At 60.8% G+C, this 22,500-nt stretch overlaps 2 non-coding genes across 2 annotated transcripts; both read left to right on the plus strand.

Moving 5' to 3' along the window:
* The first annotated feature begins 11,976 nt into the window (after positions 1–11,976).
* On the plus strand, positions 11,977–12,095 carry LOC131865794 (5S ribosomal RNA). Its single transcript, XR_009364467.1, has one exon. It is a non-coding gene; the product is annotated as a 5S ribosomal RNA (ribosomal RNA).
* Positions 12,096–19,899: 7,804 nt separating this feature from the next.
* Positions 19,900–20,018, plus strand: LOC131865780 (5S ribosomal RNA). Its single transcript, XR_009364453.1, has one exon. It is a non-coding gene; the product is annotated as a 5S ribosomal RNA (ribosomal RNA).
* Positions 20,019–22,500: the final 2,482 nt, after the last annotated feature.

Raw genomic sequence — 22,500 nt, forward strand, 5'->3', positions numbered from 1 at the left:
TTGGGGCGACTACCAGTGCCAACCCCTTATCCCGCGGTGCGTCCGACACACAGAAATTTCCAAGGCGGCCAAGGAGCCTCCCCGCATAGCAATCGGGGTGTGAGGTTACGGATGCAGCATTGATAGCAATCGAGGTGTGAGGCGAAGGATGCAGAAGTGAGAGCCGAGGGATGTAGCAGAGATAGCAATCGGGGTGTGTGATGCAGAAGAGATAGCAATCGAGGTGTGCGGTGGGAAGGGCCCAGCAGCCAGAATGCATGAAGCGACGGATGAAGCAGTGATGACAACCGGGCTGTGAGGAGAGGAGGGATGCAGCCAAGAAAGCAATCAGGGCTCGAGGCAAGGGATGCATCAAGGATAGCAATCATGTTGTGAGGCGAGATTCCAAAGGCTAAACGTGAGAGGCTGCAGGGTCGACTCAGAGAGGTCTATGCATGTGAGAGGCTGAAAGCAAGGTCGACTCGGAGCGGTCTATGCATCGGGCGCGCTTGGGGCGACTACCAGTGCCAACCCCTTATCCCGCGACGCGTCCGACAAAGAGAACGTTCCAAGGCGGCAGAGGAGGTTACCAGCCGAAGGATGCAGTAGCAATAACAGGTATAGTTCCGCGGCGGCCGAGAAGACTCACTGCATAGGAATCGGGATGCGAGGCGAGGGATGCGGCGGGAAGGCCCCGACGGCTAAACGGAAGAGGCTGCAGGGCCGCCTCGGAATGGTCCAAGCATCGGATGCGATTGGGACGACTACCAGTGCCAACCCCTTATCCCGCGATGCGTCCGATACACAGATAGTTCCAAGGCGGCCGAGGAGCCTCACCGCATATCAATCGGGGTGCGAGGCGAGGGATGGGGCGGGAAGGCCCCAACGGCTAGACGGAAGAGGCTTCAGGGCCACCTCGGAATGGTCCAAGCATCGGACGCGCTTGGGGCGACTGCCAGTGCCAACCCCTTATCCCGCGATGCGTCCGATACACAGATGGTTCCAAGGCGGCCGAGGAGCCTCACCGCATAGCAATCGGGGGTGCGAGGCGAGGGATGGGGCGGGAAGGCCCCAACGGCTAGACGGAAGAGGCTTCAGGGCCGCCTAGGAATGGTCCAAGCATCGGACACGCTTGGGGCGACTACCAGTGACAGCCCCCTATCCCGCGATGCGTCCGATACGAAGATGGTTCCAAGGCGGCCGAGGAGCCTCACCGCATAGCAATCGGGGTGCGAGGTGGGGGATGCGGCGAGATGGCCCCAACGGCTAGACGGAAGAGGCCACAGGGCCGCGTCGGAATAGTCCAAGCATCGGACGCGCTTGGGGCGACTACCAGTGACAACCCCTTATCCCGCGATGCGTCCGATACGAAGATAGTTCCAAGGCGGCCGAGGAGCCTCACCGCATAGCAATCGGGGTGCGAGGTGGGGGATGCGGCAAGATGGCCCCAACGGCTAGACGGAAGAGGCTGCAGGGCCGCCTCGGAATAGTCCAAGCATCGGACGCGCTTGGGGCCACTACCAGTGACAACCCCTTATCCCGCGATGCGTCCGATACGAAGATAGTTCCAAGGCGGCCGAAGAGCCTCACCGCATAGCAATCGGGGTGCGAGGTGGGGGATGCGGCGAGATGGCCCCAACGGCTAGACGGAAGAGGCCACAGGGCCGCCTCGGAATAGTCCAAGCATCGGACGCGCTTGGGGCGACTACCAGTGACAACCCCTTATCCCGCGATGCGTCCGATACGAAGATAGTTCCCAGGCGGCCGAGGAGCCTCACCGCATAGCAATCGGGGTGCGAGGCGAGGGATGCGGCGAGATGGCCCCAAAGGCTAGACGGAAGAGGCTGCAGGGCTGCCTCGGAATAGTCCAAGCATCGGACGCGCTTGGGGCGACTACCACTGCCAACCCCTTATCCCGCGATGCGTCCGATACACAGATAGTTCCGAGGCGGCCGAGGAGGTGGGGGATGCAGCGAGATGGCCCCAACGGCTAGACGGAAGAGGCTGCAGGGCCGCCTCGGAATAGTCCAAGCATCGGACGCGCTTGGGGCGACTACCAGTGACAACCCCTTATCCCGCGATGCGTCCGATACACAGATAGTTCCGAGGCGGCCAAGGAGCCTCACCGCATAGCAATCGTGGTGCGAGGTGGGGGATGCGGCGAGATGGCCCCAACGGCTAGACGGAAGAGGCTGCAGGGCCGCCTCGGAATGGTCCAAGCATCGGATGCGCTTGGGGCGACTACCACTGCCAACCCCTTATCCCGCGATGCGTCCGATACACAGATAGTTCCAAGGCGGCCGAGGAGCCTCACAGCATAGCAATCAGGGTGCGAGGCGAGGGATGCGGCGAGAAAGCCCCAACGGCTAGAGGGAAGAGGCTTCAGGTCCGCCTCGGAATGGTCCAAGCATCGGACGCGCTTGGGGCGACTACCAGTGACAACCCCTTATCCCGCGACGCGTCCGATACACAGATAGTTCCAAGGCGGCCGAGGAGCCTCACCGCATAGCAATCGGGGTGCGAGGCGAGGGATGCGGCGAGAAGGACCCAACGGCTACACGGAAGAGGCTTCGGGGCCGCCTCGGAATGGTCCAAGCATCGGACGCGCTTGGGGCGACTACCAGTGACAACCCCTTATCCCGCGACGCGTCCGATACACAGATAGTTCCAAGGCGGCCGAGGAGCCTCACCGCATAGCAATCGGGGTGCGAGGCGAGGGATGCGGCGAGAAGGACCCAACGGCTACACGGAAGAGGCTTCGGGGCCGCCTCGGAATGGTCCAAGCATCGGACGCGCTTGGGGCGACTACCAGTGACAACCCCTTATCCCGCGACGCGTCCGATACACAGATAGTTCCAAGGCGGCCGAGGAGCCTCACCGCATAGCAATCGGGGTGCGAGGCGAGGGATGCGGCGAGAAGGACCCAACGGCTAGACGGAAGAGGCTTCGGGTCCGCCTCGGAATGGTCCAAGCATCGGACGCGCTTGGGGCGACTACCAGTGACAACCCCTTATCCCGCGACGCGTCCGATACACAGATAGTTCCAAGGCGGCCGAGGAGCCTCACCGCATAGCAATCGGGGTGCGAGGCGAGGGATGCGGCGAGAAGGACCCAACGGCTAGACGGAAGAGGCTTCGGGTCCGCCTCGGAATGGTCCAAGCATCGGACGCGCTTGGGGCGACTACCAGTGACAACCCCTTATCCCGCGACGCGTCCGATACACAGATAGTTCCAAGGCGGCCGAGGAGCCTCACCGCATAGCAATCGGGGTGCGAGGCGAGGGATGCGGCGAGAAGGACCCAACGGCTAGACGGAAGAGGCTTCGGGTCCGCCTCGGAATGGTCCAAGCATCGGACGCGCTTGGGGCGACTACCAGTGACAACCCCTTATCCCGCGACGCGTCCGATACACAGATAGTTCCGAGGCGGCCGAGGAGCCTCACCGCATAGCAATCGGGGTGCGAGGCGAAGGATGCGGCGAGAAGGACCCAACGGCTAGACGGAAGAGGCTTCGGGTCCGCCTCGGAATGGTCCAAGCATCGGACGCGCTTGGGGCGACTACCAGTGACAACCCCTTATCCCGCGACGCGTCCGATACACAGATAGTTCCAAGGCGGCCGAGGAGCCTCACCGCATAGCAATCGGGGTGCGAGGCGAGGGATGCGGCGAGAAGGACCCAACGGCTAGACGGAAGAGGCTTCAGGGCCGCCTCGGAATGGTCCAAGCATCGAACGCGCTTGGGGCGACTACCAGTGACAACCCCTTATCCCGCGACGCGTCCGATACACAGATAGTTCCGAGGCGGCCGAGGAGCCTCACCGCATAGCAATCGGGGTGCGAGGCGAGGGATGCGGCGAGAAGGACCCAACGGCTAGACGGAAGAGGCTTCAGGGCCGCCTCGGAATGGTCCAAGCATCGGACGCGCTTGGGGCGACTACCAGTGACAACCCCTTATCCCGCGACGCGTCCGATACACAGATAGTTCCGAGGCGGCCGAGGAGCCTCACCGCATAGCAATCGGGGTGCGAGGCGAGGGATGCGGCGAGAAGGACCCAACGGCTAGACGGAAGAGGCTTCAGGGCCGCCTCGGAATGGTCCAAGCATCGGACGCGCTTGGGGCGACTACCAATGACAACCCCTTATCCCGCGACGCGTCCGATACACAGATAGTTCCGAGGCGGCCGAGGAGCCTCACCGCATAGCAATCGGGGTGCGAGGCGAGGGATGCGGCGAGAAGGACCCAACGGCTAGACGGAAGAGGCTTCAGGGCCGCCTCGGAATGGTCCAAGCATCGGACGCGCTTGGGGCGACTACCAGTGACAACCCCTTATCCCGCGACGCGTCCGATACACAGATAGTTCCGAGGCGGCCGAGGAGCCTCACCGCATAGCAATCGGGGTGCAAGGCGAGGGATGCGGCGAGAAGGACCCAACGGCTAGACGGAAGAGGCTTCAGGGCCGCCTCGGAATGGTCCAAGCATCGGACGCGCTTGGGGCGACTACCAGTGACAACCCCTTATCCCGCGACGCGTCCGATACACAGATAGTTCCGAGGCGGCCGAGGAGCCTCACCGCATAGCAATCGGGGTGCGAGGCGAGGGATGCGGCGAGAAGGACCCAACGGCTAGACGGAAGAGGCTTCAGGGCCGCCTCGGAATGGTCCAAGCATCGGACGCGCTTGGGGCGACTACCGTTGCCAACCCCTTATCCCGCGATGCGTCTGATACACAGATAGTTCCGAGGCGGCCGAGGAGCCTCACCGCATAGCAATCGGGTTGCGAGGCAGATTATTGGGAAGGGAACCCCCTGGGATGCGGCTCAAGCAGTGCCCAAAGGGACTGGAATGCGGAATCACATCGAGAGACCCAAATGCTATACGAGGGCTCAAATCGAATTATCGATTTGGCCACGACATGGACGCATCGGAACGACTACCTTTGCCGAACCACTCGCAATTGCATCCATACCGAAACCAATAGACATTTCCGTTAGAGCCCTCGCATAGCATTCGGGAATCTCGCATGCCCCTCTAAATCGACCAATGCTGGCGCTCAATGAAAATCCGAGCGCTACCACCGTTCGAGCGCCAGCATTGGTCGAGTTAGAGGGGCACGGGGGAGAATGCTCCAGTCAACACCTCCCCTATATAAGTTATTTGTCCGATTCTCGCACAACCGTAGTCTGCCTCGTCGAATCAAACAACGGTCCCAGATTCCGACTTCCGTTCCGTAGAGACCCAAAAGCTAGATGGAGGCTCGCAAGAAAGAGAGTCGGCGCATAGCAATCGGGTTTCTCGAACGTTTAGGGACCGAGCTCACTTGCGGATAGGGCAAAATCCGCCAAGCAACCCAAAAGCTAGACGGGGGCTCGAATCGAATCGCCTAGGCGGCCACAACAACGACGTGTTGGATCGACTACCAGTGCCAAACCATTCAGCAAGACTAGTCTGTGTCGAGGCCGGATAGAGATTCTCAGAGAGCGCCCGCATAGCATTTAGGAGACCTGCCGCGTCCCTCACACTCGACAAATGGTGGTGCACGTTTATAAATCCGAGCGATCCCAACCCTTTCAAGCACCAACATCGGTCGAGATAGAGGGGCACGGAGGGGGCTGCGTGAGACAACACAGTCCCCTATATAAGTTATTTGTCCGATTCTCACACATCCGAAGAATGGTCATCAAATCGGACAACAGCCCAAACTTCCGACTTCCGTCCCAGAAAGCCCAAGAGCTATCTAAAACGTTCATGGCCGGAACTCGATCGCGGCTATACCAGTCCGCCAAGCAACCCAAAAGCTAGACTGGAGCTCTAGTCGAATCACCTCTGTGGCCATTGCAAGGACGTGTTGGAGCGACTACCATTGCCGAACCATTCCGCAGGTCGAGTCCATACCAAGGCCGCATAGAGATTCACGATGAGCTCCTGCATAGCAATCAGGAGACTTGCCGTGTCCATCACAATCGATAAATCCTGGTGCAAGATTTTTGCATCCGAGCGCTCCAACCAGTCGAGCACCAGCATCAATCGACATAAATGGGCACGGGGGGAGGATGCTCGAGAACACTACCTCCCCTATATAAGTTATTTGTCCGATTCTCAAGCAGCCGAAGTCTGGTCATCGAATCGGGTCAAAGACCACAACTTCCGACTTTACCCACAATGCAAGTCATCGAATCGAACATCGGCCCCCGAGTCGGACTCCATGCGTATGTCAGGTCATCGGACCCAAATTCCGCCTTCCTGCGCATGGCGGGCCATCAATATCAACTCGGTCATCGGACCCAAACTCCGCCTTTTTGCGTATGGCACGCCTTCAAATCGGTCATCGGACCCAAATTCCGCCTTCCTGTGCATGGCGGGCCATCAACATCAACTCGGTCATCGGACCCAAATTCCGCCTTTCTGCGCATGGCACGCCATCAACTCGGTCATCGGACCCAAATTCCGCCTTCCTGCGCATGGCAGGTCATCGGACACAAATTCAGACCTCGCCAATATGCCTACGTATCGAATCGGTCATCGGACCCAACTTCCGACTTCATCCATACTGTAGGGTCTTTGAGGTTGGCGCGGTGCGCTCAACCCAGGGAGTCGACCCATCGAAGCATACACCTCCCCTATATAAGCTATTTGTCCGATTCCCACACCTGTGTAGTTTGCACCTCTGACCAGGACATCGACCCCAACTTCCGAACTCGACTGCAACGACGGCACCAGCGCCTTGGTGCGCACCTTGCGACGCACAGTCCCAACATTCGCCTTCCTGCACATGGCAGGTCATCGGACCCAAATTCCGACCTCGCGAGTATGCCTACATATCGAATCGGTCATCGGACCCAACTTCCGACTTCATCCATACCGTAGGGTCTTTGAGGTTGGCGCGGTGCGCTCAACCCGGGGAGTCGACCCAACGAAGCATACACCTCCCCTATATAAGCTATTTGTCCGATTCCCACACCTGTGTAGTTTGCACCTCCGATCAAGACATCGACCCCAACTTCCGAACTCGCCTCCAACGACCGAACCAGCGCCTTGGTGCGCACCTTGCAACGCACAGTGCCAACATTCGCCTTCCTGCACGTGGCAGGTCATCGGACCCAAATTCCGACCTCGCGAGTATGCCTACATATCGAATCGGTCATCGGACCCAACTTCCGACTTCATCCATACCGTAGGGTCTTTGAGGTTGGCGCGGTGCGCTCAACCCGGGGAGTCGACCCAACGAAGCATACACCTCCCCTATATAAGCTATTTGTCCGATTCCCACACCTGTGTAGCTTGCACCTCCGATCAGGACATCGACCCCAACTTCCGAACTCGACTAAAAAGACCGCACCAGCGCCTTGGTGTGCACCTTGCAACGCACAGTGTCAACATTCGCCTTCCTGCACATGGCAGGTCATCGGACCCAAATTCCGACCTCATGAGCATACCTACTAATCGAATCGGTCATCGGACCCAACTTCCGACTTCATCCATACCGTAGGGTCTTTGAGGTTGGCGCGGTGCGCTCAACCTGGGGAGTCGACCCATCGAAGCATACACCTCCCCTATATAAGCTATTTGTCCGATTCCGACACCTGTGTAGTTTGCACCTCCGCTCAGGACATCGACCCCAACTTCCGAACTCGCCTGCAACGACCGAACCAGCGCCTTGGTGCGCACCAAAAGTGCGCACTTTTGGAGGGCACTTTTGTGCGCTCCAAAGGTGCGCACTTTTGGAGGGCACTTTTCTGCGCTCCAAAGGTGCGCACTTTTGGAGGGCACTTTTTGGAGGGCACTTTTCTGCGCTCCAAAGGTGCGCACTTTTGGAGGGCACTTTTTGGAGGGCACTTTTCTGCGCTCCAAAGGTGCGCACTTTTGGAGGGCACTTTTTGGAGGGCACTTTTCTGCGCTCCAAAGGTGCGCACTTTTGGAGGGCACTTTTTGGAGGGCACTTTTCTGCGCTCCAAAGGTGCGCACTTTTGGAGGGCACTTTTTGGAGGGCACTTTTCTGCGCTCCAAAGGTGCGCACTTTTGGAGGGCACTTTTTGGAGGGCACTTTTCTGCGCTCCAAAGGTGCGCACTTTTGGAGGGCACTTTTTGGAGGGCACTTTTCTGCGCTCCAAAGGTGCGCACTTTTGGAGGGCACTTTTTGGAGGGCACTTTTCTGCGCTCCAAAGGTGCGCACTTTTGGAGGGCACTTTTTGGAGGGCACTTTTCTGCGCTCCAAAGGTGCGCACTTTTGGAGGGCACTTTTGTGCACTCCAAAGGTGCGCACTTTTGGAGGGCACTTTTCCTGTGCTCCAAAGGTGCACACCTAGGTGAGCACCTTCGACCACACCTTGTAGCACACCAAACTCTGACTTTCGACTTCATCCGCAATGCAGGGTCTTTGAGGTTGGCGCAATGCGCACAACCAGGGGAGTCGACCCATCAAACCCAACACCTCCCCTATATAAGCTATTTGTCTGATTCTCATACATGCGTAGCCTGCAGGAGCAATTAGGACATCGACCCCAACTTTCGGCTTCTAAACGAAAACAAGGTCTTTGAGGTTGGTGTAATGCGAACAACTAGGGGAGTCAACCCATCAAACCCAACACCTCCCCTATATAAGCTATTTGTCTGATTCTCATACATGTGTAGTCTACAGGAGCAATTAGGACATCGACCCCAACTTTTGACTTCTTAACGAAAACAAGGTCTTTGAGGTTGACGTAATGCGCACAACCAGGGGAGTCGACCCATCAAACCCAACACCTCCCCTATATAAGCTATTTGTCCGATTCTCATACATGTGTAGCCTGCAGGAGCCATTAGGACATTGACCCCAACTTTTGACTTCTTAACGAAAACAAGGTCTTTGAGGTTGGCGTAATGCGCACAACCAAGGGAGTTGACCCATCAAACCCAACACCTCCCCTATATAAGCTATTTGTCTGATTCTCATACATGTGTAGCCTGCAACAACGATTAGGACATCCACCCCAACTTCTGAATTCGTCTGCGTTGACCGCACCAAAGGTGCACGCCTTGGTGCTCACCAAAATCCGACTTCCGACTTCTTCTGCTATGCGGGGTCTTTGAGGTTGGCGCAGTGCGCACAACCAGGGGAGTCAACCCACCGAATGCAACACCTCCCCTATATAAGCTATTTGTCTGATTCTCATACATGCGTAGACTGCAGCAATGATTAGGACATCCACCCCAACTTTTGACTTCTTAAACAAGACAGGGTCTTTGAAGTTGGTGCAGTGCACACAACCAGGGGAGTCGACCCATCAAACGCAACACCTCCCCTATATAAAGCTATTTGTCCGATTCTCATACGTGTAGTCTGCAGCAGCGATTAGGACATCGACCCCAACTTCCGAATTCGTTTGCATTGACCGCACCAAAGGTGCACGCCTTGGTGTGCACCCTGGAGTGCACTTTGGTGCTCACCTCGGTGCACACTTTGGTGTGCACCTCGGTGTGCACCAAAGGTGCGCACCTTGGAGCGCACCAAAGGTGTACACTTTGGAGCGCACCACATAGGGTCTTTGAGAGGTTGGCGCAGTGCGCACACCAAGGTGGGTGTTGAGGTGCGTGCCGAGGTGGGTGGGTGCTAGGGTGCGCTCCATGGTGGGTGCCAGGGTGGGTGCGTGCTAGGGTGGATTCCAAAGAGGGTCATAGGGTGGGTGCCAAGGTGGGTTGGTGATATAGTGGGTTCAAAGGTGGGTACTAGGGTGGGTTCCAAGGTGGGTCACAAGTTGGGTGCCAGGATGCGTGGGTGTTAGGTTGGGTGCCAAGGTGGGCTCCTGCGTGGGTGGGTGCTAGGGTGGGTTTCAAGGTGGACGCGAGGGCGGGTGCCAAGGTGGGTAACAAGTTGGGTGTTAGGATGGGTGAGTGCTAGAGTGGGTGCCAAGGTGGGTGGGTGCTAAGGTGGATGCCAAGGTGGTTCACAGGGTGGGTGGGTTCTAGGGTGAGTTCCAAGGTGGGTCACAGGTTCAGTGCTAGGGTGGGTGTCAAGGCGGGTGTCGAGGTGCCTGGGTGCTAGGGTGTGGATGCCAATGTGGGTCATAGGGTGGGTACTAGGGTGGGCTGCAATGTGGGTGCCAAGGTGGGTAACATGCTCGGTGGGTTCTAAATTGGGTGCCAGGGTGGGTGTGCACCCACCTTGCCCGAGGTGGGTGCCAAGGTGCCAGTGTGGGTGGGTGCTAAGGTGGATGCCAAGGTGGGTGAGAAGGTGGGTGATAGGTTGAGTGGTAGGATGGGTGGGTGCCAAGATGGGTCACAGGGTGGGTGCAAGGGTGGGTAGGTGCTAGGGTTGGTGTCAGGGTGGGTGGGTGCTAGGTTGGGTTCCAAGGTGGGTGCGAGGGTGAGTGTCAAGGTGGGTCACAGGTTAGGTGCTAGGATGGGTGAGTGCTAGGGTGCAAAGGTGCCAGGGTGGGTGCTAGGATGGGTCGATGCTAGGGTGAGTGGCAAGGTGGGTCCACAAGTGTCAAGGTGGGTGCCGAGGTGGGTGCCAAGTCGGCGACTGCTATGGTGGATGCCAAGGTGGGTCACGGGGTGGGTGCCAAGTTGCTAGGTTGGGTTCCAAGGTGGGTGCCAACGTGGGTGCTAGGGTGCGTGGGTTAAAGGGTGTGTCACAACGTGGGTGCCAGGATGGGTGCGCACCCACACTGGCCAAGACGGGTGCGGGTGCAAGGTTGGGTTCCAAGCCCGGTCACAGGCTGGGTGCTAGGATGGGTGGGTGCCAAGGTGGGCACCAGGGTGGGTGCACCCACCCTGGCCAAGGTGGGTCACGGGGTGGGTCCTAGGGTGGGTAACGGGGTGGGTACTAAGGTGCGTGCCAAGGTGGGTCATAGGGTGGGTGCCAAGGTGGGCACCAGGGTGGGTGTGCACCAACCCTAGCCAGGGTAGGTCACGGGGTGGTTGTCGGGGTGGGCGTCAAGGAGCCAAGGTGGGTGGCAAGTAGCCAAGTTGCGTGCCAAGGTGGGTGTCGGGGTGGGTGCCAAGGATCCAAGGTGGGTGCCAAGGAACCAAGGTGGGTGTCTGGGTGGGTGCCGAGGTGGGAGCCAGGGTGGGTCCCAAGGTGAGTGCAAAGGTGGGTGCCAGGGTCAAGGTGAGTGCCAATGTGGGTTCCAAGGTGCCAGGGTCAGGGTGAGTGCCAATGTGGGTTCAAAGGTGCTAAGTTGGGTGCGAGGTTGGGTGCGAGGGTGGGTGGGTGCCAAGGTGTGCTAGGTGGAAGCCCGGGTGGGTCGGCATCCCATGGGTGTCGAGTTGGGTGCCTGATGGGTGCTTCTTGTCAAGTTTTAGTCGTCGGGACTCATTTCGAGCCTTAGAGGTCGTTTCTTGTCCGGTTGCCCTGTCTTCGACCTGGGAACCCAATTTTGGTCCTCGGGTCCCATTTTTTTTTGTCTCGCATCCCACTTTTGGCCTGTGGCCTTTTCGGGGTCGATTCTCGTTTTGGGCATCAGAGCATGTTTCTTCTCCTAAAACCCAATATTTGTTTATTAAGTCTCAGAACACATTTTTGTTCTCGTGGACCCATCATGGGTCTTGGAACGCATTTGTGGTCCTTGGGTCCCATTTTGCATCCCGAAACTTGTGTTTTGGTGCTTGATCCCTATTTTGGGTGCCCACCTTGCACCAAGTGCGCACCCGGGGCAAACCGAGCGCCTTGGTGCACCGGGGCAAGATCGAGCGTGCACCCGAGGCGCCCCGAACATGCACCAAGGTGCACTCGGCCCACATGTGAGCGCAGGTCGTTGCGCCCGAGGTGGTGTGTGGGCACCGCGTTGCAGACGGGACACTGCACGCACACGACGCCCCCTCCAGGTGCACGCACGTAGGCCGGGCCGGGTGCACACCCGACGCCCTAGCAAGGTGCGCGCACCCGGGCAGGGCTCACACTTGGCGAACGGGGCGCACTTCGCGAGGGAGGGTGTGCACCTCGACGGGGGTGGGTGGCCGGGGTGGATTCGCACGTGGGTCGCGGTTTGCTAAGTACACACTGCGACAAGCTCATAACGGGTGCGATCATACCAACATTAGTGCACCGGATCCCATCAGAACTCCGCAGTTAAGCGCGCTTGGGCCGGAGTAGTACTGGGATGGGTGACCTCCCGGGAAGTCCCGGTGTTGCACCCTTTTTTAGTTTTTCGCCGGGCGTCGCAATGCTATTTGAATAAACCTTTTGCCCGTTTGCGTTCTCGTCGGGGCCGGGCCGGGCCGGGGTGCGCTGCCCGCACTACCGCGCGCGCGGGGGCGACACCGAGCGCGCACCCGAGGCGCCCCGAGCACACAGGCCACGGTGCAACCCGGGCGTTGTGCGCGCACCCCGGTGCGCCCGAGGTGCTGCGCGCGCACCCAGGTGAAATCGGTGTGCACCTCGGCCAGTGCGCGCTCGGTCGAGTCGCGCACGTTGGCCAAGGTGCACGGTGATGTTTCTTACTCTAAGGTTCCGCACCAGACGCCCGGGACAGGTGAGCGAAGCTGGGCGGGGCCGGGTGCGCGGCCGGGGCAGGTGCACGCAGCTGGAGAGAGCTTTGGAGCACACTTCGGAGCGCACCAATGATGCGCTCCATTCAAAAGTTTCCTGAAAAGGCAAAAAAAGTTGAGATTATAGAATTTCCCACTTGAGAGATTGTAAAAAAAAAAAATTTAAAATGAAGGAAATGCGGGTGCCAAGGTGTGCGCAGCCCAGCCAAGGTGTGCGCACCAAGGCGCCCACCCTGGCGAAGGTGCACGCAAGGTGCGCACCCGAGGCAAACCGGACAATTAACCCAACTTTCGACTTCGCGCGCACCTTGGAGCGCACTTCGGAGCGCTCCTTGGTGCGCACCAATCTTGGGCACCTCGGAGTGCACCATGGCGCCCACCAAGGTGCGCACCCGGGGCAAACCGAGCTCCGACTTCGTGCGCACCTTGGAGCGCACGAAAGGTGCGCACCATGGCGCCCACCAAGGTGCGCAGCCCAGCCAAGGCGTGCGCATCAAGGTGCGCACCCTGGCGAAGGTGCGCACCCGGGGCAAACCGAGCTCCGACTTCGTGCGCACCTTGGAGCGCACAAAAGGTGCGCAACCCAGCCAAGGTGTGCGCACCCCGGTCAAACCGAGCTCCGAATCGTGCGCACCAGAGGTGCACGCCATCGTGCGCACCTTGGAGCACACTTCGGAGCCCTCCTTGGTGCGCGCCGATGTTGCGCACCTCGGAGCGCACCCGGGGAAAGCAATGCAATTAACCCGACTTTCGACTTCGTGGGCACCTCGGAGCGCTCTCGGGTTCGCACCTCGGAGCACACCGAGGTGCGCACCTTTGATGCGCTGCCTTCACCAATTTCCAGAAAAGGCAAGAAAACATTGAGAAGGTGTGCGCACCGAGGTGCCCACCCTGGCGAAGGTGCACGCGAGGTGCGCACCCGGGGCAAACCGGGCTCCGACTTCGTGCACGCCGCACCTTGGAGCACACTTCGGAGCGCTCCTTGGTGCGCACCAGGGCGCGCAACCCAGCCGAGGTGCCCACCCCGGCGAAGGTGCACGCGAGGTGCGCACCCGGGGCAAACCGGGCTCCGACTTCGTGCACGCCATGGTGCCCACCGCGGCGAAGGTGCACGCGAGGTGCGCACCCGGGGCAAACCGGGCTCCGACTTCGTGCACGCCGCACCTTGGAGCACACTTCGGAGCGCTCCTTGGTGCGCACCATGGTGCCCACCAGGGCGCGCAACCCCGCCGAAGGTGCACGCGAGGTGCGCACCCGGGGCAAACCGGGCTCCGACTTCGTGCACGCCGCACCTTGGAGCACACTTCGGAGCGCTCCTTGGTGCGCACCATGGTGCCCACCAGGGCGCGCAACCCCGCCGAAGGTGCACGCGAGGTGCGCACCCGGGGCAAACCGGGCTCCGACTTCGTGCACGCCATGGTGCGCACCGCGGCGAAGGTGCGCACCCGGGGCAAACCGGGCTCCGACTTCGTGCACGCCGCACCTTGGAGCACACTTCGGAGCGCTCCTTGGTGCGCACCAGGGCGCGCAACCCAGCCGAGGTGCCCACCCCGGCGAAGGTGCACGCGAGGTGCGTACCCGGGGCAAACCGGGCTCCGACTTCGTGCACGCCGCACCTTGGAGCACACTTCGGAGCGCTCCTTGGTGCGCACCATGGTGCCCACCAGGCCGCGCAACCCAGCCAAGGTGTGCGCACCAAGGTGCACGCGAGGTGCGCACCCGGGGCAAACCGGGGTCCGACTTCGTGCACGCCGCACCTTGGAGCACACATCGGGGCGCTCCCGGGTTCGCACCGGCGTTGCGCACCGTGGTGGGCACCTCGGAGCACACCAAGGTGGGCAGCGAGGTGCGCACCTTTGATGCGATGCCTTCACTAATTTCCATAAAAGGCAAAAAAAAAACGAGATTTTAAAATTTCCGTTTTGAAAGATAGTGAGAAAAAGGGAATGCTGGTGCCATCTTGAGCCCGCCCTGGTGCGCAGCCCAGCCAAGGTGTGCGCACCAAGGTGCCCACCCTGGCGAAGGTGCGCGCCCGGGCAATTAACCCAACTTCCAACTTCGCGCGCGCCAGGGTGGGAGCGCACCCAACAACCGGGCCTGGGAAGAGCCAATGCGAGAAACCCCACCAAACGCTCTGACAAAAAAAGAGGGGGCGCTCCAGTAACCCCGCTTCGGAGCGCACCCTGGGCAAACCCAGCCAAGGTGCCCACCCCGGCCAAGGTGCAGGCGAGGTGCGCACCCGGGGCAAACCGGGCTCCGACAACGTGCACGCCGCACCTTGGAGCACACTTCGTAGCGCTCCCGGGTGCGCACCTCAGAGCACACCAAGGTGGGCAGCGAGGTGCGCACCTTTGATGCGCTGCCTTCACTAATTTCCAGAAAAGGCAAAAAAAAAAGGAGATTTTAAAATTTCCGTTTTGAAAGATAGTGAAAAAAACGGAACGCGCGTGCCATCTTGAGCCCGCCCTGGTGCGCAGCCCAGGTAAGGTGCCCACCCTGGCAAAGGTGCGCACCCGGGCAATTAACCCTACTTCCGACTTCGTGCGCGCCAGGGTGGCAACCGGGCCTCGGAAGAGCCAATGCGAGAAACCCCACCAAACGCTCCGACAAAAAAAGAGGCGGCGCTCCAATAACCCCGCTTCGGAGCGCAGCCGGGGCAAACCCAGCCAAGGTGCCCACCCCGACGAAGGTGCACGCGAGGTGCGCACCCGGGGCAAACCGGGCTCCGACAACGTGCACGCAGCACCTTGGAGCACACTTCGAAGCACTCCCGGGTGCCCACCGGCGTTGCGCACCGTGGTGGGCAGCGAGGTGCGCACCTTTGATGCGCTGCCTTCACTAATTTCCAGAAAAAGGCAAACAAAAATGAGATTTTAAAATTTCCGTTTTGAAAGATAGTGAAAAAAAAGGAACGCGGGTGCCATCTTGAGCCCGCCCTGGTGCGCAGCCCAGGCAAGGCATGCGCACCAAGGTGCCCACCCGAGGTGCACACGCGGGGCAAACCGGGCTCCGACTTCGTGCAGGCCGCACCTTGGAGCACACTTCGGAGCGCTCCTTGGTGCGCACCATGGTGCCCACCAGGGCGCGCAACCCAGCCAAGGTCTGCACACCAAGGTGCCCACCCCGGCGAAGGTGCACGCGAGGTGCGCACCCGGGGCAAACCGGGCTCCGACTTCGTGCACGCCATGGTGCCCACCGCGGCGAAGGTGCACGCGAGGTGCGCACCCGGGGCAAACCGGGCTCCGACTTCGTGCACGCCGCACCTTGGAGCACACTTCGGAGCGCTCCTTGGTGCGCACCATGGTGCCCACCAGGGCGCGCAACCCAGCCAAGGTGTGCGCACCAAGGTGCACGCGAGGTGCGCACCCGGGGCAAACCGGGGTCCGACTTCGTGCACGCCGCACCTTGGAGCACACATCGGAGCGCTCCCAGGTTCGCACCAGCGTTGCGCACCTTTGATGCGCTGCCTTCACTAATTTCCAGAAAAGGCAAAAAAAAACGATATTTTAAAATTTCCGTTCTGAAAGATAGTGAAAAAAACGGAACGCGGGTGCCATCTTGAGCCCTTCCTGGTGCGCAGCCCAGGCAAGTTGTGCGCACCAAGGTGCCCACCCTGGCGGAGGTGCGCGCCCGGGGCAAACCGGGCTCCGACTTCGTGCACTGCATGGTGCCCACCAAGGCGCGCAACCCAGCCAAGGTGCCCACCGCAGCGAAGGTGCACGCGAGGTGCACACCCGGGGCAAACCGGGCTCCGACTTCGTGCACGCCGCACCTTGGAGCACACTTCAGAGCGCTCCTTGGTGCGCACCAGGGCGCGCAACCCAGCCGAGGTGCCCACCCCGGCGAAGGTGCACGCGAGGTGCGCACCCGGGGCAAACCGGGCTCCGACTTCGTGCACGCCATGGTGCCCACCGCGGCGAAGGTGCGCACCCGGGGCAAACCGGGCTCCGACTTCGTGCACGCCGCACCTTGGAGCACACTTCGGAGCGCTCCTTGGTGCGCACCATGGTGCCCACCAGGCCACGCAACCCAGCCAAGGTGTGCGCACCAAGGTGCACGCGAGGTGCGCACCCGGGGCAAACCGGGGTCCGACTTCGTGCACGCCGCACCTTGGAGCACACATCGGGGCGCTCCCGGGTTCGCACCGGCGTTGCGCACCGTGGTGGGCACCTCGGAGCACACCAAGGTGGGCAGCGAGGTGCGCACCTTTGATGCGATGCCTTCACTAATTTCCATAAAAGGCAAAAAAAAAACGAGATTTTAAAATTTCCGTTTTGAAAGATAGTGAGAAAAAGGGAATGCTGGTGCCATCTTGAGCCCGCCCTGGTGCGCAGCCCAGCCAAGGTTTGCGCACCAAGGTGCCCACCCTGGCGAAGGTGCGCGCCCGGGCAATTAACCCAACTTCCAACTTCGCGCGCGCCAGGGTGGGAGCGCACCCAACAACCGGGCCTGGGAAGAGCCAATGCGAGAAACCCCACCAAACTCTCTGACAAAAAAAGAGGGGGCGCTCCAGTAACCCCGCTTCGGAGCGCACCCTGGGCAAACCCAGCCAAGGTGCCCACCCCGGCCAAGGTGCAGGCGAGGTGCGCACCCGGGGCAAACCGGGCTCCGACAACGTGCACGCCGCACCTTGGAGCACACTTCGTAGCGCTCCCGGGTGCGCACCTCAGAGCACACCAAGGTGGGCAGCGAGGTGCGCACCTTTGATGCGCTGCCTTCACTAATTTCCAGAAAAGGCAAAAAAAAAAGGAGATTTTAAAATTTCCGTTTTGAAAGATAGTGAAAAAAACGGAACGCGCGTGCCATCTTGAGCCCGCCCTGGTGCGCAGCCCAGGTAAGGTGCCACCCTGGCAAAGGTGCGCACCCGGGCAATTAACCCTACTTCCGACTTCGTGCGCGCCAGGGTGGCAACCGGGCCTCGGAAGAGCCAATGCGAGAAACCCCACCAAACGCTCCGACAAAAAAAGAGGCGGCGCTCCAATAACCCCGCTTCGGAGCGCAGCCGGGGCAAACCAAGCCAAGGTGCCCACCCCGACGAAGGTGCACGCGAGGTGCGCACCCGGGGCAAACCGGGCTCCGACAACGTGCACGCAGCACCTTGGAGCACACTTCGAAGCACTCCCGGGTGCCCACCGGCGTTGCGCACCGTGGTGGGCAGCGAGGTGCGCACCTTTGATGTGCTGCCTTCACTAATTTCCAGAAAAAGGCAAAAAAAAATGAGATTTTAAAATTTCCGTTTTGAAAGATAGTGAAAAAAAAGGAACGCGGGTGCCATCTTGAGCCCGCCCTGGTGCGCAGCCCAGGCAAGGCATGCGCACCAAGGTGCCCACCCGAGGTGCACACCCGGGGCAAACCGGGCTCCGACTTCGTGCAGGCCGCACCTTGGAGCACACTTCGGAGCGCTCCTTGGTGCGCACCATGGTGCCCACCAGGGCGCACCCGGGGCAAACCGGGCTCCGACTTCGTGCACGCCGCACCTTGGAGCACACATCGGAGCGCTCCCAGGTTCGCACCAGCGTTGCGCACCTTTGATGCGCTGCCTTCACTAATTTCCAGAAAAGGCAAAAAAAAACGATATTTTAAAATTTCCGTTCTGAAAGATAGTGAAAAAAACGGAACGCGGGTGCCATCTTGAGCCCTTCCTGGTGCGCAGCCCAGGCAAGTTGTGCGCACCAAGGTGCCCACCCTGGCGGAGGTGCGCGCCCGGGGCAAACCGGGCTCCGACTTCGTGCACTGCATGGTGCCCACCAAGGCGCGCAACCCAGCCAAGGTGCCCACCGCAGCGAAGGTGCACGCGAGGTGCGCACCCGAGGTGCACACCCGGGGCAAACCGGGCTCCGACTTCGTGCACGCCGCACCTTGGAGCACACTTCAGAGCGCTCCTTGGTACGCACCAGGGCGCGCAACCCAGCCAAGGTGCTCACCCCGGCGAAGGTGCACGCGAGGTGCGCACCCGGGGCAAACCGGGCTCGAACTTCGTGCACGCCGCACCTTGGAGCACACATCGGAGCGCTCCCGGGTTCGCACCAGCATTGCGCACCTTTGATGCGCTGCCTTCACTAATTTCCAGAAAAGGCAAAAAAAAGAAAAAAATGAGATTTTAAAATTTCCGTTTTGAAAGATAGTGAAAAAAACGGAACGCGGGTGCCATCTTGAGCCCGCCCTGGTGTGCAGCCCAGGCAAGTTGTGCGCACCAAGGCACCCACCCTGGCCAAGGTGGGTCACGGGGTGGGTCCTAGGGTGGGTAACGGGGTGGGTACTAAGGTGCGTGCCAAGGTGGGTCATAGGGTGGGTGCCAAGGTGGGCACCAGGGTGGGTGTGCACCAACCCTAGCCAGGGTAGGTCACGGGGTGGTTGTCGGGGTGGGCGTCAAGGAGCCAAGGTGGGTGGCAAGTAGCCAAGTTGCGTGCCAAGGTGGGTGTCGGGGTGGGTGCCAAGGATCCAAGGTGGGTGCCAAGGAACCAAGGTGGGTGTCTGGGTGGGTGCCGAGGTGGGAGCCAGGGTGGGTCCCAAGGTGAGTGCAAAGGTGGGTGCCAGGGTCAAGGTGAGTGCCAATGTGGGTTCCAAGGTGCCAGGGTCAGGGTGAGTGCCAATGTGGGTTCAAAGGTGCTAAGTTGGGTGCGAGGTTGGGTGCGAGGGTGGGTGGGTGCCAAGGTGTGCTAGGTGGAAGCCCGGGTGGGTCGGCATCCCATGGGTGTCGAGTTGGGTGCCTGATGGGTGCTTCTTGTCAAGTTTTAGTCGTCGGGACTCATTTCGAGCCTTAGAGGTCGTTTCTTGTCCGGTTGCCCTGTCTTCGACCTGGGAACCCAATTTTGGTCCTCGGGTCCCATTTTTTTTTGTCTCGCATCCCACTTTTGGCCTGTGGCCTTTTCGGGGTCGATTCTCGTTTTGGGCATCAGAGCATGTTTCTTCTCCTAAAACCCAATATTTGTTTATTAAGTCTCGGAACACATTTTTGTTCTCGTGGACCCATCATGGGTCTTGGAACGCATTTGTGGTCCTTGGGTCCCATTTTGCATCCCGAAACTTGTGTTTTGGTGCTTGATCCCTATTTTGGGTGCCCACCTTGCACCAAGTGCGCACCCGGGGCAAACCGAGCGCCTTGGTGCACCGGGGCAAGATCGAGCGTGCACCCGAGGCGCCCCGAACATGCACCAAGGTGCACTCGGCCCACATGTGAGCGCAGGTCGTTGCGCCCGAGGTGGTGTGTGGGCACCGCGTTGCAGACGGGACACTGCACGCACACGACGCCCCCTCCAGGTGCACGCACGTAGGCCGGGCCGGGTGCACACCCGACGCCCTAGCAAGGTGCGCGCACCCGGGCAGGGCTCACACTTGGCGAACGGGGCGCACTTCGCGAGGGAGGGTGTGCACCTCGACGGGGGTGGGTGGCCGGGGTGGATTCGCACGTGGGTCGCGGTTTGCTAAGTACACACTGCGACAAGCTCATAACGGGTGCGATCATACCAGCGTTAGTGCACCGGATCCCATCAGAACTCCGCAGTTAAGCGCGCTTGGGCCGGAGTAGTACTGGGATGGGTGACCTCCCGGGAAGTCCCGGTGTTGCACCCTTTTTTAGTTTTTCGCCGGGCGTCGCAATGCTATTTGAATAAACCTTTTGCCCGTTTGCGTTCTCGTCGGGGCCGGGCCGGGCCGGGGTGCGCTGCCCGCACTACCGCGCGCGCGGGGGCGACACCGAGCGCGCACCCGAGGCGCCCCGAGCACACAGGCCACGGTGCAACCCGGGCGTTGTGCGCGCACCCCGGTGCGCCCGAGGTGCTGCGCGCGCACCCAGGTGAAATCGGTGTGCACCTCGGCCAGTGCGCGCTCGGTCGAGTCGCGCACGTTGGCCAAGGTGCACGGTGATGTTTCTTACTCTAAGGTTCCGCACCAGACGCCCGGGACAGGTGAGCGAAGCTGGGCGGGGCCGGGTGCGCGGCCGGGGCAGGTGCACGCAGCTGGAGAGAGCTTTGGAGCACACTTCGGAGCGCACCAATGATGCGCTCCATTCAAAAGTTTCCTGAAAAGGCAAAAAAAGTTGAGATTATAGAATTTCCCACTTGAGAGATTGTAAAAAAAAAAAATTTAAAATGAAGGAAACGCGGGTGCCAAGGTGTGCGCAGCCCAGCCAAGGTGTGCGCACCAAGGCGCCCACCCTGGCGAAGGTGCACGCAAGGTGCGCACCCGAGGCAAACCGGACAATTAACCCAACTTTCGACTTCGCGCGCACCTTGGAGCGCACTTCGGAGCGCTCCTTGGTGCGCACCAATCTTGGGCACCTCGGAGTGCACCATGGCGCCCACCAAGGTGCGCACCCGGGGCAAACCGAGCTCCGACTTCGTGCGCACCTTGGAGCGCACGAAAGGTGCGCACCATGGCGCCCACCAAGGTGCGCAGCCCAGCCAAGGCGTGCGCATCAAGGTGCGCACCCTGGCGAAGGTGCGCACCCGGGGCAAACCGAGCTCCGACTTCGTGCGCACCTTGGAGCGCACAAAAGGTGCGCAACCCAGCCAAGGTGTGCGCACCCCGGTCAAACCGAGCTCCGAATCGTGCGCACCAGAGGTGCACGCCATCGTGCGCACCTTGGAGCACACTTCGGAGCCCTCCTTGGTGCGCGCCGATGTTGCGCACCTCGGAGCGCACCCGGGGAAAACAATGCAATTAACCCGACTTTCGACTTCGTGGGCACCTCGGAGCGCTCTCGGGTTCGCACCTCGGAGCACACCGAGGTGCGCACCTTTGATGCGCTGCCTTCACCAATTTCCAGAAAAGGCAAGAAAACATTGAGAAGGTGTGCGCACCGAGGTGCCCACCCTGGCGAAGGTGCACGCGAGGTGCGCACCCGGGGCAAACCGGGCTCCGACTTCGTGCACGCCGCACCTTGGAGCACACTTCGGAGCGCTCCTTGGTGCGCACCAGGGCGCGCAACCCAGCCGAGGTGCCCACCCCGGCGAAGGTGCACGCGAGGTGCGCACCCGGGGCAAACCGGGCTCCGACTTCGTGCACGCCATGGTGCCCACCGCGGCGAAGGTGCACGTGAGGTGCGCACCCGGGGCAAACCGGGCTCCGACTTCGTGCACGCCGCACCTTGGAGCACACTTCGGAGCGCTCCTTGGTGCGCACCATGGTGCCCACCAGGGCGCGCAACCCCGCCGAAGGTGCACGCGAGGTGCGCACCCGGGGCAAACCGGGCTCCGACTTCGTGCACGCCGCACCTTGGAGCACACTTCGGAGCGCTCCTTGGTGCGCACCATGGTGCCCACCAGGGCGCGCAACCCCGCCGAAGGTGCACGCGAGGTGCGCACCCGGGGCAAACCGGGCTCCGACTTCGTGCACGCCATGGTGCGCACCGCGGCGAAGGTGCGCACCCGGGGCAAACCGGGCTCCGACTTCGTGCACGCCGCACCTTGGAGCACACTTCGGAGCGCTCCTTGGTGCGCACCAGGGCGCGCAACCCAGCCGAGGTGCCCACCCCGGCGAAGGTGCACGCGAGGTGCGTACCCGGGGCAAACCGGGCTCCGACTTCGTGCACGCCGCACCTTGGAGCACACTTCGGAGCGCTCCTTGGTGCGCACCATGGTGCCCACCAGGCCGCGCAACCCAGCCAAGGTGTGCGCACCAAGGTGCACGCGAGGTGCGCACCCGGGGCAAACCGGGGTCCGACTTCGTGCACGCCGCACCTTGGAGCACACATCGGGGCGCTCCCGGGTTCGCACCGGCGTTGCGCACCGTGGTGGGCACCTCGGAGCACACCAAGGTGGGCAGCGAGGTGCGCACCTTTGATGCGATGCCTTCACTAATTTCCATAAAAGGCAAAAAAAAAACGAGATTTTAAAATTTCCGTTTTGAAAGATAGTGAGAAAAAGGGAATGCTGGTGCCATCTTGAGCCCGCCCTGGTGCGCAGCCCAGCCAAGGTGTGCGCACCAAGGTGCCCACCCTGGCGAAGGTGCGCGCCCGGGCAATTAACCCAACTTCCAACTTCGCGCGCGCCAGGGTGGGAGCGCACCCAACAACCGGGCCTGGGAAGAGCCAATGCGAGAAACCCCACCAAAC

This window comes from Cryptomeria japonica, unplaced genomic scaffold, assembly GCF_030272615.1.
Source record: "Cryptomeria japonica unplaced genomic scaffold, Sugi_1.0 HiC_scaffold_119, whole genome shotgun sequence".
NCBI lineage: Eukaryota > Viridiplantae > Streptophyta > Pinopsida > Cupressales > Cupressaceae > Cryptomeria > Cryptomeria japonica.